Below are 18,078 nucleotides of genomic sequence, written 5' to 3'. Positions count from 1 at the left end.
ACAGATTCTTTTTGTCCATAAGCAGGTTAAGTTTGAAGATGGGTTATATCGGACTATATCTTGATATAGCCCCCATATGGACCGATCCGCCAAATTAGGGTCTTGGGCCCATAAAAGCCACATTTATTATCCGATTTTGCTGAAATTTTGGACAGTAAGCTGTGTTAGGCTCTTCGACATCCTTCGTCAATTTGGCTCAGATCGGTCCAAGTTTGGATATAGCTGCCATATAGACTGATCCTTCTATTTTGGGTCTTAGGCAAATAAAAGCCACATTTATTATCCGATTTTGCTGAAATTTAGGACAGTGAGTTGTGTTGGGCCCTTCGACATCCTTCGTCAATTTGGCTCAGATCGGTCTAGATTTGGATATAGCTGCCATATAGACCGATCTTCCTATTTTGGGTCTTAGGCAAATAAAAGCCACATTTATTATCCGATTTTGCTGAAATTTGGGACAGTGAGTTGCCTTAAGCCCTTCGACATCTTTCTTCAATTTGGCACTGATCGGTTCAAATTTGGATATAGCTGCCATATAGACCGATCTCTCGACTTGAGGTTTTGGGCGCAAAAAAGCGCATTTATTGTCCGATGTCGCCGAAATTTGAGACAGTGAGGTGTGTTGGGCTCTTCGATGTTGGTCTTCAATTTGGCTCAGATCGAACCAGTTTTGGATAAAGCTGCCACCGATCTCTCGGTTGAACAATGACTTGTACTTATAAGCATTTGATCTAAATCGTTTGATATGTCTATATAGCTGCTATGGGGTATAAGGAAAGGTTGTTCACATATATACCCGAGGTGGTGGGTATCCAAAGTTCGGCCCGGCCGAACTTAACGCCTTTTTACTTGTTATATATAAGAATATTATGGGGTCCTAGATCAATATTTCGGGGTGTTACAAACGGAATGACTAGATTAGTATACCCCCATCCTATGGTGGGGTGTGAAAAAGAAGTAAAGAGGCTTTATGTTCGGCCGGGCCTATCTTTGGATACCCTTCACCCCAATATATATGTAAACCAACTTTCGTCTCAGTCCAGTGAAAAATGCATAATTTATGCCCTATAGCAGCTATATCGAAATATGGTCCGATTTGGACCAATTTCGGCACATATATTGAGTGGTCTAATAAAACAAGTCATTCTTCAATTTTGTTGAACAAAATATTGGTCTCTTAGTCAGCTACATCCAAATGTATATGCAGCATCTGGTTGGATGTGTTCTGACCGATAGTTGAAATGTTAGTATATTTGAAACAAGGAAGGTTTGACCTTCCAACATTCTTTGGAACATAGTTTGATATAGCTCCCATATAAACCTATCTCCCTATTTAGGAGATAAACTGAGGGTTTACATTGAGAACCTAGGGACTGAGATCTGTTTTAGACTGTCTGATCATAATACTGCCCTGCAGTCGGAGATCCGGGCGATCACGAAATGCGTGAAGTGGTGTGGTGCTAACGCGAGGACGTCGAGTATGAACATCTTTACCGACACTAAAATCGCCATAAGGGCAATAACAACCAGGACGGTAAAGTCACGAAGAGTCTTGCAGTGTAAGAAGGAGATTCACGCCTTCTCTGAGGATGGGAAAATCCGCATCGTTTGGGTGCCGGACCTTACCGGAGTAAGGGGAAATGAAAGGGCAGACGATTTGGCGGTGAAGGCCGGAGGACTGCCGGCAATAATCTTCGTTAACCCGAAGCCTTTCGGGTCGACGCAGCCCGAGTTAAGGGAGTTGTAATAGCAAGACTAAGTTTTTTTTTCATGCCTCTAGACTCTCTTACATTTTGGCTGGAATTAAATTTTTGTATCTTAATTCTATTGGCTTACCCAAAAAGTAATTGCGGATTTTTGCATTTTTAATAAAACTTAGAATGAACTTTAATCAAATATACTTTTTTATACCCTCCACCATAAGATGGGGGGTATACTAATTTCGTCATTCTGATTGTAACTACTCGAAATATTCGTCTGAGACCCCATAAAGTATATATATTCTTGATCGTCGTGAAATTTTATGTCGATCTAGCCATGTCCGTCCGTCTGTCTGTCCGTCCGTCCGTCTGTCTGTCAAAAGCACGCTAACTTCCGAAGGAGTAAAGCTAGCTCCTTGAAATTTTGCACAAATACTTCTTATTAGTGTAGGTCGGTTGGTATTGTAAATGGGCCATATCGGTCCATGTTTTGATATAGCTGCCATATAAACCGATCTTGGGTCTTGACTTCTTGAGCCTCTAGAGTGCGATTGGGATGAAATTTTGCACGACGTGTTTTGTTATGATATCCAACAACTGTGCTAAGTATGGTTGAAATCGGTCCATAACCTGTTATAGCTGCCATATAAACCGATCTTGGGTCTTGACTTCTTGAGCCTCTAGAAGGCGCAATTCTTATCTGATTTGATTGAAATTTTGCACGACGTGTTTCGTTATTATATCCAACAACTGTGCCAAGTATGGTTCAAATCGGTGCATAACCTTATATAGCTGTCATATAAACCGATCTTGGGTCTTGACTTCTTGAGCCTTTAGAGGGCGCAATTCCTATCCGATTTGGCTGAAATTTCGCAAGACGTTTTTTATTGTTACTTTCAACCACTATGTCAAATAAAATACAAGTCGGTTCATAACCTGATATAGCTGCCATATAAACCGATGTGGGATCTTGACTTCTTGAGCCTCTAGGGGTCGCAATTATTATCCGATTTGCCTGAAATTTTGTACGACGGATTCTTTCATGACCATCAACATACGTGTTTATTATGGTCTGAATCGGTCCATAGCCCGATACAGCTCCCATATAAATCGATCTCTCTACTTTGCTTTTTGAGCTCACAAAGAGCGCAATTCTTATTCGAATTGGCTGACATTTTACACAGGTCTCTAACATATAATTTAATTGTGGTCCAAACCGGAGCAGATATTGATACCGCTCTAATAGCAGAGCAAATCTTTTCTTATATCCTGTTTTGCCTAAGAAGAGATGCCGGGAAAAGAACTCGACAAAAGCGATCCATGGTGGAGGGTATATAAGATTCGGCCCGGCCGAACTTAGCACGCTTTTACTTGTTTACACTTTTTTTCTAAAGCAAGCTAAAAGTAACAGCTGATTTTGGCAACCCAATAAATCGGCAAAAAGGCCTATTTGACCCATAATTTACTAGGCGGTACTGCCTATGTTGATTTATACAGTACAAGTTACGTGCACACGTAGTTAGTCAATCGTCTAATCATAGCTAGCTCCTAGTACTCTGTATCGTACTAGTTACTTAGCACGGTAAAACTGCTCATTTTTCCAACATTGCTGCTTACCTCGTTTGCACAAATATTTTACAGCTTCCTTTTTCAACCAATATTCAAAGAGATCACACATCCAGAAAGATCAGTGGAATTAGTTAAAAGTCTGTAAATCTTATGAAATCTCGCCATCCAATTGGAATTCTAAAATAATTTTACCTTATAAGGGGCTTTATTGTGTTGGAAAAGGTAAATCTTGAGAAAGAAGTGTATAAAAAGAAATATTTTTGTAAAACGACGACTATTTTTATAGAAACTGGGCAAAGAACAAGTGTACTTGCGATTGCCCACATGTGGTTTACATAAATTTTCAAGTCCAAATTTTCATCTCATTGAAGCCAGGAATTGGAGAAAACGCGGAGGATCGGCAGGAAAAAAGAAGACAAGAAATTATTAACAACGGGTCTGGTGGCAGAAGCCTTTTCATTTTGTCTTCACAAACCACCAGGGCCCTTAGTTTTTTCTTCCCTCATTAAATCTTCCCAAGAACCAGATAATATACAAGAACAGGCTATCCAGTGCTAAGTGTTAAGTAACATCCAAGCTGTGCCACAGTTCTCTGGTTTAAGTGCACTTGGAAATATCCGACAGAGACCATTATGAGCCCCACCACACGGCGACAGTGAATTTATTTTAAGCCATTTGAGCACATGTAATCCCACTGGGATCGGGAAGATGACCTTCTAAGTTTCCGATGAATATGAAGACCCTCAATTAATGGAGCACTTTGTTCTAAAATAGTGTTCAAAAGTACACCCACGATTGAAAATCTGGCCCAACTTTTACAACTCTACAATTTAAAAGATGACAAAACCAGACGTTGTGAATCGAATAGCGCTACCACTAGCCTTGTAATGGCGTTATAATTTTTTTGTATCTTTTAATCTTTATCTTAATTCGACCATTACCAGGTATTTTTTTCCAATATTCATATTAATCATCGTCATCATATCGATAATTAACCACCTTGTTGGTTTGTATTGGTGAGTAGAGTACCTTAATTATCATTAACAAGTAAAAGCGTGCTAAGTTCGGTCGGGCCGAATCTTATATACCCTCCACCATGGATCGCATTTGTCGAGTTCTTTTCTCGGCATCTCTTCTTAGGCAAAAAAGGATATAAGAAAAGAGTTGCTCTGCTATTAAAACGATATCAAGATATGGTCCGGTTCGGACGACAATTAAATTATATGTTGGAGACCTGTGTAAAATTTCAGCCAATTCGTATAAGAATTGCGCCCATTGGGGGCTCACGAAGTAAAATAGAGAGAACGATTTATATGGGATCTGTATCGGGCTATAGACCGATTCAGACCATAATAAACACGTTTGTTGATGGTCATGAGAGGATCCGTCGTACAAAATTTCAGGCATATCGGATAATAAGTGCGACCTCTAGGGGTCAAGAAGTCAAGATCCCAGATCGGTTTATATGGCAGCTATATCAGGTTATGAACAGATTTGAATCTTATTTGACACAGTTGTTGAAGTAAAAATAAAATACGCAAAATTTCAGCCAAATCGAATAGGAATTGCTCCCTCTAGAAGCTCAAAAAGTCAAATCCCCAGATATGTTTATATGACAGCTATATCAGGTTATGGACCGATTTCAACCATACTTGGCACAGTTGTTGGATATCATAGCAACACGTCGTGCCAAATTTCATTCTGATCGGATAAGAATTGCGCACGCTAGAGGCTCAAGAAGTCAAGACCCAAGATCGGTTTATATGGCAGCTATATCAAAACATGGACCGATATGGCCAATTTACAATACCAACCGACCTACCGACGTAATAAGAAGTATTTGTGCAAAATTTCAAGCGGCTAGCTTTACTCCTTCGGAAGTTAGCGTGCTTTCGACAGACAGACGGACGGACGGACAGACAGACGGACGGACATGGCTAGATCGACATAAAATGTCGCGACGATCAAGAATATATATACTTTATGGGGTCTCAGACGAATATTTCGAGTAGTTACAAACAGAATGACGAAATTAGTATACCCCCTATCTTATGGTGGCGGGTATAAAAAGAGAAAATATATCCATATGAATAATGATGATTTACAATTATGAATGAGAACGCATAGCGTAGTTAAATACCTCCCACACAAAAGAGAGGAATGGTTGGAATGAACCCATAATTTTGTTGCTATCAGTGCCCTTAATCGTAAATTCTTAAGCCGCAGTGTACGGACATATATACGGCAAAAGTAATGTGAAAAGAACAAACATGCGTTTAGTTTTTTTTTTTTTGTTTTACGGCTACGCTTTGAACTTGAAACACATTCATAGATTTTGTTTGCTTCATTGATGAGATTTAGAGAAAAAGATCAATCAAACAAGTATTGCATAGAGGCACAGTGTTACGAATCTGTATTGTTGAGAAATTTCATAATAGCATAAATTGATAAAATGTAAAAATAGAAACAGAAAATAAAGACTTTAGGAAAGAAAAAGCACTCGTTGGAATTTCCCTATTTAAATTTTCAAAAATAATTACAAATTTAAAAAAAATATACGTATTAATTAGTATCTAGCCTACGGTTTAGAAAATATAAAATTTAACGAAATTAGAATTTTTCTATTGGGTTGCCCAAAAAGTAATTGCGGATTTTTTAAAAGAAAGTAAATGCATTTTTAATAAAACTTAGAATGAACTTTAATCAAATATACTTTTTTACACTTTTTTTCTAAAGCATGCTAAAAGTAATAGCTGATAACTGACAGAAGAAAGAATGCAATTACAGAGTCACAAGCCGTTGAAAAAATTTGTCAACGCCGACTATATGAAAAATCCGCAATTACTTTTTGGGCAACCCAATATATTCATCATGAAGTCATGTACTTTTCTCTATTCTAAATATATATTCTCCTAATCATCGTGTTTTCTAATAAAATAACTGAATTGTTTCCAAAAAAATGTTTTGAAATGGATATCAAGTCGAGCATAATGTTGCGTTAAATTCGTCGTAAGGTTTCCTGTGCGATCGGTTGTGTAACCGGGATGCAATGTGGGTTCCTAGGAAAATGTACGCCTCTAAGAAATTAGGCTGGTGATGGTTTTGAGGCGCGAATCTATGTCCATCTGGTAGATCCATTTGTTTATGGTTTTTTCAGTTTTTATTCTCAACAAGCTATAAGATTCGGCCCGGCCGAACTTAGCACGCTTTTACTTGTTTACACTTTTTTTCTAAAGCAAGCTAAAAGTAACAGCTGATTTTGGCAACCCAATAAATCGGCAAAAAGGCCTATTTGACCCATAATTTACTAGGCGGTACTGCCTATGTTGATTTATACAGTACAAGTTACATGCACACGTAGTTAGTCAATCGTCTAATCATAGCTAGCTCCTAGTACTCTGTATCGTACTAGTTACTTAGCACGGTAAAACTGCTCATTTTTCCAACATTGCTGCTTACCTCGTTTGCACAAATATTTTACAGCTTCCTTTTTCAACCAATATTCAAAGAGATCACACATCCAGAAAGATCAGTGGAATTAGTTAAAAGTCTGTAAATCTTATGAAATCTCGCCATCCAATTGGAATTCTAAAATAATTTTACCTTATAAGGGGCTTTATTGTGTTGGAAAAGGTAAATCTTGAGAAAGAAGTGTATAAAAAGAAATATTTTTGTAAAACGACGACTATTTTTATAGAAACTGGCCAAAGAACAAGTGTACTTGCGATTGCCCACATGTGGTTTACATAAATTTTCAAGTCCAAATTTTCATCTCATTGAAGCCAGGAATTGGAGAAAACGCGGAGGATCGGCAGGAAAAAAGAAGACAAGAAATTATTAACAACGGGTCTGGTGGCAGAAGCCTTTTCATTTTGTCTTCACAAACCACCAGGGCGCTTAGTTTTTTCTTCCCTCATTAAATCTTCCCAAGAACCAGATAATATACAAGAACAGGCTATCCAGTGCTAAGTGTTAAGTAACATCCAAGCTGTGCCACAGTTCTCTGGTTTAAGTGCACTTGGAAATATCCGACAGAGACCATTATGAGCCCCACCACACGGCGACAGTGAATTTATTTTAAGCCATTTGAGCACATGTAATCCCACTGGGATCGGGAAGATGACCTTCTAAGTTTCCGATGAATATGAAGACCCTCAATTAATGGAGCACTTTGTTCTAAAATAGTGTTCAAAAGTACACCCACGATTGAAAATCTGGCCCAACTTTTACAACTCTACAATTTAAAAGATGACAAAACCAGAAGTTGTGAATCGAATAGCGCTACCACTAGCCTTGTAATGGCGTTATAATTTTTTTGTATCTTTTAATCTTTATCTTAATTCGACCATTACCAGGTATTTTTTTCCAATATTCATATTAATCATCGTCATCATATCGATAATTAACCACCTTGTTGGTTTGTATTGGTGAGTAGAGTACCTTAATTATCATTAACAAGTAAAAGCGTGCTAAGTTCGGTCGGGCCGAATCTTATATACCCTCCACCATGGATCGCATTTGTCGAGTTCTTTTCTCGGCATCTCTTCTTAGGCAAAAAAGGATATAAGAAAAGAGTTGCTCTGCTATTAAAACGATATCAAGATATGGTCCGGTTCGGACGACAATTAAATTATATGTTGGAGACCTGTGTAAAATTTCAGCCAATTCGTATAAGAATTGCGCCCATTGGGGGCTCACGAAGTAAAATAGAGAGAACGATTTATATGGGATCTGTATCGGGCTATAGACCGATTCAGACCATAATAAACACGTTTGTTGATGGTCATGAGAGGATCCGTCGTACAAAATTTCAGGCATATCGGATAATAAGTGCGACCTCTAGGGGTCAAGAAGTCAAGATCCCAGATCGGTTTATATGGCAGCTATATCAGGTTATGAACAGATTTGAATCTTATTTGACACAGTTGTTGAAGTAAAAATAAAATACGCAAAATTTCAGCCAAATCGAATAGGAATTGCTCCCTCTAGAAGCTCAAAAAGTCAAATCCCCAGATATGTTTATATGACAGCTATATCAGGTTATGGACCGATTTCAACCATACTTGGCACAGTTGTTGGATATCATAGCAACACGTCGTGCCAAATTTCATTCTGATCGGATAAGAATTGCGCACGCTAGAGGCTCAAGAAGTCAAGACCCAAGATCGGTTTATATGGCAGCTATATCAAAACATGGACCGATATGGCCAATTTACAATACCAACCGACCTACCGACGTAATAAGAAGTATTTGTGCAAAATTTCAAGCGGCTAGCTTTACTCCTTCGGAAGTTAGCGTGCTTTCGACAGACAGACGGACGGACGGACAGACAGACGGACGGACATGGCTAGATCGACATAAAATGTCGCGACGATCAAGAATATATATACTTTATGGGGTCTCAGACGAATATTTCGAGTAGTTACAAACAGAATGACGAAATTAGTATACCCCCTATCTTATGGTGGCGGGTATAAAAAGAGAAAATATATCCATATGAATAATGATGATTTACAATTATGAATGAGAACGCATAGCGTAGTTAAATACCTCCCACACAAAAGAGAGGAATGGTTGGAATGAACCCATAATTTTGTTGCTATCAGTGCCCTTAATCGTAAATTCTTAAGCCGCAGTGTACGGACATATATACGGCAAAAGTAATGTGAAAAGAACAAACATGCGTTTAGTTTTTTTTTTTTTTGTTTTACGGCTACGCTTTGAACTTGAAACTCATTCATAGATTTTGTTTGCTTCATTGATGAGATTTAGAGAAAAAGATCAATCAAACAAGTATTGCATAGAGGCACAGTGTTACGAATCTGTATTGTTGAGAAATTTCATAATAGCATAAATTGATAAAATGTAAAAATAGAAACAGAAAATAAAGACTTTAGGAAAGAAAAAGCACTCGTTGGAATTTCCCTATTTAAATTTTCAAAAATAATTACAAATTTAAAAAAAATATACGTATTAATTAGTATCTAGCCTACGGTTTAGAAAATATAAAATTTAACGAAATTAGAATTTTTCTATTGGGTTGCCCAAAAAGTAATTGCGGATTTTTTAAAAGAAAGTAAATGCATTTTTAATAAAACTTAGAATGAACTTTAATCAAATATACTTTTTTACACTTTTTTTCTAAAGCATGCTAAAAGTAATAGCTGATAACTGACAGAAGAAAGAATGCAATTACAGAGTCACAAGCCGTTGAAAAAATTTGTCAACGCCGACTATATGAAAAATCCGCAATTACTTTTTGGGCAACCCAATATATTCATCATGAAGTCATGTACTTTTCTCTATTCTAAATATATATTCTCCTAATCATCGTGTTTTCTAATAAAATAACTGAATTGTTTCCAAAAAAATGTTTTGAAATGGATATCAAGTCGAGCATAATGTTGCGTTAAATTCGTCGTAAGGTTTCCTGTGCGATCGGTTGTGTAACCGGGATGCAATGTGGGTTCCTAGGAAAATGTACGCCTCTAAGAAATTAGGCTGGTGATGGTTTTGAGGCGCGAATCTATGTCCATCTGGTAGATCCATTTGTTTATGGTTTTTTCAGTTTTTATTCTCAACAAGCTATAAGATTCGGCCCGGCCGAACTTAGCACACTTTTACTTGTTTACACTTTTTTTCTAAAGCAAGCTAAAAGTAACAGCTGATTTTGGCAACCCAATAAATCGGCAAAAAGGCCTATTTGACCCATAATTTACTAGGCGGTACTGCCTATGTTGATTTATACAGTACAAGTTACGTGCACACGTAGTTAGTCAATCGTCTAATCATAGCTAGCTCCTAGTACTCTGTATCGTACTAGTTACTTAGCACGGTAAAACTGCTCATTTTTCCAACATTGCTGCTTACCTCGTTTGCACAAATATTTTACAGCTTCCTTTTTCAACCAATATTCAAAGAGATCACACATCCAGAAAGATCAGTGGAATTAGTTAAAAGTCTGTAAATCTTATGAAATCTCGCCATCCAATTGGAATTCTAAAATAATTTTACCTTATAAGGGGCTTTATTGTGTTGGAAAAGGTAAATCTTGAGAAAGAAGTGTATAAAAAGAAATATTTTTGTAAAACGACGACTATTTTTATAGAAACTGGCCAAAGAACAAGTGTACTTGCGATTGCCCACATGTGGTTTACATAAATTTTCAAGTCCAAATTTTCATCTCATTGAAGCCAGGAATTGGAGAAAACGCGGAGGATCGGCAGGAAAAAAGAAGACAAGAAATTATTAACAACGGGTCTGGTGGCAGAAGCCTTTTCATTTTGTCTTCACAAACCACCAGGGCGCTTAGTTTTTTCTTCCCTCATTAAATCTTCCCAAGAACCAGATAATATACAAGAACAGGCTATCCAGTGCTAAGTGTTAAGTAACATCCAAGCTGTGCCACAGTTCTCTGGTTTAAGTGCACTTGGAAATATCCGACAGAGACCATTATGAGCCCCACCACACGGCGACAGTGAATTTATTTTAAGCCATTTGAGCACATGTAATCCCACTGGGATCGGGAAGATGACCTTCTAAGTTTCCGATGAATATGAAGACCCTCAATTAATGGAGCACTTTGTTCTAAAATAGTGTTCAAAAGTACACCCACGATTGAAAATCTGGCCCAACTTTTACAACTCTACAATTTAAAAGATGACAAAACCAGAAGTTGTGAATCGAATAGCGCTACCACTAGCCTTGTAATGGCGTTATAATTTTTTTGTATCTTTTAATCTTTATCTTAATTCGACCATTACCAGGTATTTTTTTCCAATATTCATATTAATCATCGTCATCATATCGATAATTAACCACCTTGTTGGTTTGTATTGGTGAGTAGAGTACCTTAATTATCATTAACAAGTAAAAGCGTGCTAAGTTCGGTCGGGCCGAATCTTATATACCCTCCACCATGGATCGCATTTGTCGAGTTCTTTTCTCGGCATCTCTTCTTAGGCAAAAAAGGATATAAGAAAAGAGTTGCTCTGCTATTAAAACGATATCAAGATATGGTCCGGTTCGGACGACAATTAAATTATATGTTGGAGACCTGTGTAAAATTTCAGCCAATTCGTATAAGAATTGCGCCCATTGGGGGCTCACGAAGTAAAATAGAGAGAACGATTTATATGGGATCTGTATCGGGCTATAGACCGATTCAGACCATAATAAACACGTTTGTTGATGGTCATGAGAGGATCCGTCGTACAAAATTTCAGGCATATCGGATAATAAGTGCGACCTCTAGGGGTCAAGAAGTCAAGATCCCAGATCGGTTTATATGGCAGCTATATCAGGTTATGAACAGATTTGAATCTTATTTGACACAGTTGTTGAAGTAAAAATAAAATACGCAAAATTTCAGCCAAATCGAATAGGAATTGCTCCCTCTAGAAGCTCAAAAAGTCAAATCCCCAGATATGTTTATATGACAGCTATATCAGGTTATGGACCGATTTCAACCATACTTGGCACAGTTGTTGGATATCATAGCAACACGTCGTGCCAAATTTCATTCTGATCGGATAAGAATTGCGCACGCTAGAGGCTCAAGAAGTCAAGACCCAAGATCGGTTTATATGGCAGCTATATCAAAACATGGACCGATATGGCCAATTTACAATACCAACCGACCTACCGACGTAATAAGAAGTATTTGTGCAAAATTTCAAGCGGCTAGCTTTACTCCTTCGGAAGTTAGCGTGCTTTCGACAGACAGACGGACGGACGGACAGACAGACGGACGGACATGGCTAGATCGACATAAAATGTCGCGACGATCAAGAATATATATACTTTATGGGGTCTCAGACGAATATTTCGAGTAGTTACAAACAGAATGACGAAATTAGTATACCCCCTATCTTATGGTGGCGGGTATAAAAAGAGAAAATATATCCATATGAATAATGATGATTTACAATTATGAATGAGAACGCATAGCGTAGTAAAATACCTCCCACACAAAAGAGAGGAATGGTTGGAATGAACCCATAATTTTGTTGCTATCAGTGCCCTTAATCGTAAATTCTTAAGCCGCAGTGTACGGACATATATACGGCAAAAGTAATGTGAAAAGAACAAACATGCGTTTAGTTTTTTTTTTGTTTTACGGCTACGCTTTGAACTTGAAACTCATTCATAGATTTTGTTTGCTTCATTGATGAGATTTAGAGAAAAAGATCAATCAAACAAGTATTGCATAGAGGCACAGTGTTACGAATCTGTATTGTTGAGAAATTTCATAATAGCATAAATTGATAAAATGTAAAAATAGAAACAGAAAATAAAGACTTTAGGAAAGAAAAAGCACTCGTTGGAATTTCCCTATTTAAATTTTCAAAAATAATTACAAATTTAAAAAAAATATACGTATTAATTAGTATCTAGCCTACGGTTTAGAAAATATAAAATTTAACGAAATTAGAATTTTTCTATTGGGTTGCCCAAAAAGTAATTGCGGATTTTTTAAAAGAAAGTAAATGCATTTTTAATAAAACTTAGAATGAACTTTAATCACATATACTTTTTTACACTTTTTTTCTAAAGCATGCTAAAAGTAATAGCTGATAACTGACAGAAGAAAGAATGCAATTACAGAGTCACAAGCCGTTGAAAAAATTTGTCAACGCCGACTATATGAAAAATCCGCAATTACTTTTTGGGCAACCCAATATATTCATCATGAAGTCATGTACTTTTCTCTATTCTAAATATATATTCTCCTAATCATCGTGTTTTCTAATAAAATAACTGAATTGTTTCCAAAAAAATGTTTTGAAATGGATATCAAGTCGAGCATAATGTTGCGTTAAATTCGTCGTAAGGTTTCCTGTGCGATCGGTTGTGTAACCGGGATGCAATGTGGGTTCCTAGGAAAATGTACGCCTCTAAGAAATTAGGCTGGTGATGGTTTTGAGGCGCGAATCTATGTCCATCTGGTAGATCCATTTGTTTATGGTTTTTTCAGTTTTTATTCTCAACAAGCTGACCCAGGCCCGCTCCGCTGCTCCTTCTTTTACTTTATATGGAACAAAATTTTCCTTAGAATATTTATTTTCGACAATTAAAGAGTTTTTAGTGAAATACCATGCTACGAAAATAGTATATCGCTTGACTAACAGTTTAACAAAATAAATGCCTTTATCTGAATCCCATATGATCTTTATTGGTCTACGAATTTAATGTAAGGTGTACTCCATTCTTAAAATACTTAATTTTAACTCGATGTTCTTATGATATCTGATTTAGGTGTGTTTTCAGGGGTGAAGTGGTCCGCCAGACACTTGGCCCTGAAAAAATGTCAACATCGTGCTCTTCTTTCAAATACCATTTATTTAAACCCAATATTGCCATTGGTTTAGGGGAGTTTACACGATGAGGCGTCCCCCAAACACATGGCCCCAAAATAGGTTATCAAAATCGTTTTCTAATCTCAAATAACTTTCATTTGAGCCAGATATTGGCATCGTCAGTAAAAAATAGCTGCTTGTGGGGAATTTTGGGAAAGGGGTAGACCCCCGAAAATTGGTCCCGAATATGGATATCAATCTTTGCCCTACCCCCAATTCCTTTCGTTTAAGCCCCACATTGACATGATCGGTAAATATTCTCCTTTTAGGGGTGTTTTGGGGAATGGGGTGGTCCCCCAAACACTAAGCCCAGAAAATATATCAGCAACGTGCTCTATTCTCATATGACTATATGTCATATATTTGAACCCCATATTGTCATTGGCCTCAAAATTGAATATCAAATCTCTTATAACAAAAGTCAGCAAATTTGTCCGGTTTGGGGTATTGGCCCTAAAAACTTTAAATATTTAGTTCCACTCTCTTTAAGACCCAAATTGTCTTGGTGAGCAAATACTTCCTATTTGGGGGTTGTTATGGTGGTGGGACGTCCCCTAGACAGTTGGTCCCTAATGTTGATATCAGATACGTGGTCTTCTCCCAAATACCTTGAATTTCAGCCCCATATTTCCATAGTCGGCAAACGTGACCGGCTTTGGGGGATGGGCGGCCACTCAGTGAGTTGGCCTTGAAAATATATATCGAATTCGTGTTCCACTCTTAAAACCCTCTTATTTGATCCTCATATTGCAATAGTCAGCAAATACTTCCTTTTTGGGTGGTGTTGTGGGGATGGGGTGGTCCCATAGACACAATATTGATATCAGATTCGTGATTTACTCCTAAAGACCATTCATTTGAGCCCCATATTCCTATGGTCGTAAGTTTGTCCCTTTGGGGGATGTTTTTGGGGAGAGGCGGCCCCCCAAACACTTAGTCCCATATTTGGATACCAGATTCGAATTCTATACTTAAATACCTTTGATTTAAGCCTCATATTCCTATGGTCAGTAAATAAATCCTGTTAGGGTCCCCCTAGCACTTGGTTCGACAAATGGGTATCAGATACGTTTTCTTATCCTAAATACCTTTCATTTGAATCCTATATTGTCGTGATTGGTCAAAATATATGTTTGGTAGGTTTTAGGGTGGGGCGGCCCCCCTAGGAACACCATCCGAAATTTGGATATCAAATTTTTATTTTTAGGGTACTATATGAGAGCAGATCACACAAAATTTAGCTTAAATCGCACCACCCATCTCCGAGATACGGCGTTTTTGAAAATTAAGCTAAGGGGGAGGGTCCGCCCCAGCTTCAGATTTAAAAAAATGTAGTACCTTATTTTCACCAAGGGATCATAATGCATCACCTGTGAAAATTTCAAGAAAATCGGTTCAGCCGTTTCTGAGTCTATAAGGAACACACAAACAAACAAACAAATCTACAAACAAACACAAATTGATTTTTATACCCACCACCGAAGGATGGGGGGTCTATTCATTTTGTCATTTCGTTTGCAACACATCGAAATATCCATTTCCGACACTATAAAGTATATATATTCTTGATCAGCGTAAAAATCTAAGACGATCTAGACATGTCTGTCCGTCTGTCTGCTGAAATCACGATACAGTCTTGAAAAATAGAGATATTGAGCTGAAACCTTGCACAGATTCTTTTTTGTCCATAAGCAGGTTAAGTTCGAATACTTCCTATTAGTGTAGGTCTGTTGTTATTGTAAATGGGCCATACCGGTCCATGTTTTGATATAGCTGTCATATAAACCGATCTTGGGTCTTGACTTCTTGAGCCTCTAGAGTGCGCAATTCTTATCCGATTGGAATGAAATTTTGCGCGACGTGTTTTGTTATTATATTCAACAACTGTGCCAGGTATGGTTCAAATCGGTTTGTAACCTGATATAGCTGCCATATAAACCGATCTTGGGTCTTGACTTCTTGAGCCTCTAGATTGCGCAATTATTATCCGATTAGAATGCATTTTTGCACGAAGTTTTTTATTACGATATCCAACAACTGTGTCAAGTGTGGTTCAAATCGGTTCATTACCTGATATAGCTGGCATACAAACAGATCTTGGGACTTGACTTCTTGAGCTTCTAGAGGGCGCATTTCCTATCCGATTTGGCTGAAATTTTTCATGAAGTATTTTATTCTTACTTTCAACAATTGTGTCAAATAAGATTCAAATCGGTTCATAACCTGATATAGCTGCCATATAAACCGATCTGGGATCTTGACTTCTTGAGCCTCTAGAGATCGCAATTATTATCCGATTTGCCTGAAATTTTGTACTACGGATCCTCTCATGGCCATCAATCTACGTGTTAATTATGATCCTAATCGGTCTATAGCCCGATACAGCTCCCATATAAATCGATCTCTCTATTTTACTTCTTGAGCCCCCAAAGGGCGCAATTCTTATTCGAATTGGCTGACATTTTACTCAGTTCTCCAACATGTAGTTTAATTGTGGTCCAAACCGGACCATATCTTGATATTGCTCTAATAGCAGAGCAAATTTTTTTTTATATTCCTTTTTTGCCTAAGAAGAGATGCCGGGAAAAGAACTCGACAAATGCGATCCATGGTGGAGGGTATATAAGATTCGGCCCGGCCGAACATAGCACGCTTTTACTGGTAATTTTTAGGGTACTATATGAAAGCAGATCACACAAAATTTAGCTTAAATCGCACCACCCATCTCCGAGATATGGCGTTTCTGAAAATTAAGGTAAGGGGGAGGGTCCGCCCCCGCTTCAGATTTAAAAAAAAGTAGTAACCTATTTTCACCAAGGGATCATAATGCACCACCTGTGAAAATTTCAAGAAAATCGTTTCAACCGTTTCTGAGTCTATAAGGAACACCCAAACAAACAAAAAAACAAACCTACAAACAAACACAAATTGATTTTTATACCCACCACCGAAGGATGGGGGTATATTCATTTTCTCATTCCGTTTGCAACACATCGAAATATTCATTTCCGACACTCTAAAGTATATATTTTCTTGATCAGCGTAAAAATCTAAGACGATCTAGACATTTTCGTCCGTCTGTCTGTTGAAATCACGCTACAGTCTTCAAAAATAGAGATATTGAGGCCCTTCGACATCCATCGTCAATTTGGCCCAGATCGGTTCAGATTTCGATATAGCTGCCATATAGACCGATCCTCCGATTTAGGGTCTTAGGCTCATAAAAGCCACATTTATTATCCGATTTTGCTGAAATTTGGTACAGTAAGTTGTGTTAGGCCTCTCAACATACTTTGTCAATTTGGCTCAGATCGGTCCAGATTTGGATATAGCTGCCATATAGACCGATCCTTCGATTTAGGGTCCTAGTCCCATAAAAGCCACATTTATTATCCGGTTTTGCTGAAATTTGTGACAGTGAGTTGTGATATTCCTTTCGACATCCTTCGTCAATTTGGCCCAGATCAGTCCAGATTTGGATATAGTTGCCATATAGACCGATCCCCTGATTTAGAGTTTTAGGCCCATAAAAGTCACATTTATTAGCCGATTTTGTTGAAATTTTGGACAATGAGTAGAGTTAGGCCCTTCGACATCCCTTGTCAATTTGGCTCATATCGGTCCAGATTTGGATATAGCTGCCATATAGACCGATCTCTCGATTAAAGGTTTTGGGCCCATAAAAGGCGCATTTATTGTCCTCGACATACTTCTGCAATATGGTACAGATCGGTTCAGAGTTGTATGTAGCTGCCATATAGCCCGATCTCTCGATCTAAAGTTTTGGGTCATAAAAGGCGCGTTTATTGTCCGATGACGCCGAAATTGGGGACTGTGAGTTGTGTTAGGCTCTTCGATATCTTTTTTTAAATTTGATCCAGATCCGTCCAGATCTGTCATATAGACCTATATCCCGATTTATAGTTTTGGTCCCATAAAGTCGCATTTATAATCCGATTTCACTTAAATTTTACACAGTCATTTATGCTAAGCATTTCGACATCCGTTTAGTACATTTTTCAAATCGGTTTAATTTTAGATATAGCTACTATAAAGACCAATATTTTGTTATACGCAATTGAAAAATGACTTGTACTTATAAATATTTGGTCCAAATTGGAACATATTTCGATATAGCTGCACCGGATTTTGACGAAAGGTGTTTTACATATATACCCGAGGTGGTGGGTATCCAAAGTTCGGCCCGGCCGAACTTAACGTCTTTTTACTTGTTATATATAACAAGTTTCATATATATATTATATCAAAATATATTATATTGTATATATGAAACTTTATAATTTTAAAAGGTTTTACTAAAATTTTATGTTAAAAACAAATTAACTTTAATTTTTTTTCTATAGACAAAATCGTCCCGGAGCTCCCATATAAACCGATCTCCCGATTTGACTTCTTGAGACCATGGAAGCCACAATTTGTGTCCGATTTG

The sequence above is a fragment of the Stomoxys calcitrans genome, chromosome 1 (genome assembly GCF_963082655.1).
Source record: "Stomoxys calcitrans chromosome 1, idStoCalc2.1, whole genome shotgun sequence".
NCBI lineage: Eukaryota > Metazoa > Arthropoda > Insecta > Diptera > Muscidae > Stomoxys > Stomoxys calcitrans.
Note: the sequence above shows the minus strand (reverse complement) of the source record.